This window comes from Elephantulus edwardii, unplaced genomic scaffold (genome assembly GCF_000299155.1).
Source record: "Elephantulus edwardii isolate Elephantulus edwardi_28Jun2011 unplaced genomic scaffold, EleEdw1.0 scaffold00288, whole genome shotgun sequence".
NCBI lineage: Eukaryota > Metazoa > Chordata > Mammalia > Macroscelidea > Macroscelididae > Elephantulus > Elephantulus edwardii.
Window position 1 is genome coordinate 2,230,527 of NW_006400038.1, and position 2,526 is coordinate 2,233,052.

Here is a 2,526-nt window from a genome sequence, read left to right on the forward strand (position 1 = left end):
TGCCACTGTTGTAAAACAGAACTGACCTCAGGATTGGGGGAGACTGAGAAGTATGGGTTCAATAATGTATACTGCATTAAAATAGATGAGGGAGAAAACCATTTAAAAGGGATATGTGAGTAGGTATTTCTGTCATGACAGGAGTCCAGAGTGAAGGTTACATAGTGGAGTGGACCTGGGAGGAGGGTTTGTAAAACAATGAAAGAGTTTTTCTTTCACTTTTCCAAGAGGGTAGTGTACTAGGGAGGAGGGTTCAGAAGGGAGAGAAGTGCACAATGAAGTCCAAAGTCTCTGTAACTTTTCATTGAAATTAATAATATTTTTTTTAAAAAAAGACAAAAAGAGTAGAGTCAGTGCAGGAGAGGAAGACTCTGGATAAGATGGACTGACACAGTAACTATGATAACAGCATAGGGTACGGCATGTATCAGAGATAGTGGGGCTGACTCAGAACAGTAGGGTGGCTATGAGTCCTAATTGAGTAGACAGCACATAATGATTAGTTTTATAAAATCTTCAGCAATATTTTACCTGCATATGATACTAATGGTATTGTTTGAGATTTGTACATTCTGTTGCATTTTTTTTAAAATGAGAACAAATACAAATCTCTTCCAGTCAGCTGACCAGGACTTCCACATTTCTTGGCAGTTAGTGTAGTCATGTTCAAGCTGCATCTGTTTGTTGAAATTTAATTAATTTGTATTCCATTAATTCTCAGGACCTTGGCTTATGCCAGTGTCTCCAGTGTGTCTTGGACTTTTTCCTTTAGTACCATTGGTTCTTGATCATTTACTGCTTCCTAAAATAGGTTAGCACTGACCAATCATTTTTGATACAATGGCTCTGTGTGTTCCTTCCATCGTCACTTGATGCTACCCATATCATTCAAGATTTTGCTCAAAGAATTTTTTCAGTATTGCAGCTCAAGGCTTGGACTCATTCTTAAAGTTCTTTAATATTGAGAAATATCAAGGGTGTTCTTCCTTCTCAGTTTTCTAATTCCCAGTCTTCGTACATTTCATTATAATACTTTGCTTTATATTCTGGAACTGCCCTTTGAAACTTTCTGTCCAGGTATCTTTATAGTTTACTCTCTTTGTTTATAGCTTCTCAACATTTTAGAATCTCAATTTTGTCTTTTTAATTACTCCTGTCTTTTTAAATGACCTTTTGCTTTCTTCATGTGACAACTCCTTCGAACTTGGTTATTAATGTTCAGTTCATCAAATCTATTCTTGAGATGGTTTTTAAATTCAGATGGGAGAATTCAATGTTACATTTTGGGTCTTCTGAACTTTTTGTTTTCTTCAGCTTCAATTTGAAATTGCACATGAATGATTGACAATCTTTTCCACAGTCAGCTCCTGACCTTTTTGTGACTGCTGATGCTGACCTTCTCAGCCATCCCAACCTGATTCCTGCTCCCTCCACCAAGTGAGGCCTATAGATATAATCACCATTTATGTGCTTTTAAGAGGGTATTTATAATAAATAAATTATTGATTTCATGAAACTCTACAATGCCATGTGTGACCTCATTTCTGTCACCAAGGCCACATTTTCCCCTACTGTCCTTTGTTTTCAAGTTTTGCATTCCAGTCATCCATTAATGTGTCTTGACTGTATGTTAGATCAATTTTAATTGTTTTTAGCAGTTGGGGGATATATTTGAAAAATAGTTATATTAACAGATAATCTTTGTATGCACATGGATATTATCACTGACAGCATTGTACTTCAAGATAGATCTTGAATTTTTTTATTATACTAGTTTATTTACAAAAGTCTTATACATTGTTTTTCATACCAGTTCCTTCCCATTTTCCTAACCCTCCCATCCATCAAATTGTGGGATCCCAATTCTCCATCCCCCTTTCACATCCTCACCTCTCTGCTTCCACTCTCCCCCACCCTGGATCCTCATGCTTAGTCTACAATAATGGCTTTATACAACGATGTGTTCTTTTTAATGACAAATGCAACACCATTCCTCTTTACTGTTTCATCCTCAGTATGTTGCTGTTGTTGTTATGTGTCAGAATCAGCTCATAGTTGACCCTTCAGTGAGTTTTCAGACTGTAACTTTTACAAGAAAAGATTGTCCATCTTTCTCTCATAGAGCAACTGATGGCTTTGAATTACAAGCTTTCAGGTTGTCAGAGCAGCTTCTTGCCATTAGACCACCAGTTGTTGTTGTTGTTGTGTACTCTGGAGTCTGAACTGACCCATAGTTCATCTTTTAGTAGGTTTTCAGAGGTTATCAATAAAATGGGAGAAGACGGTCCATCTTTTTCCTGCAAAGCAGCTAGTGGATTTGAACTGCTTACCTTTGGGCTGGCAACACAATTCCTTAACACTAAGCCATCAGAGCTCCCTTATTTCCAGCAGAGTAGATCACATGGTTGTTTTATTCAAAATGGCCAGTTCCCCAATCTCAGCTCACTAATGCTAGGGAAGTAGATCACTATGCATTCTATTTCTTTATTTATACAATACATATACATATACATATACATACACATA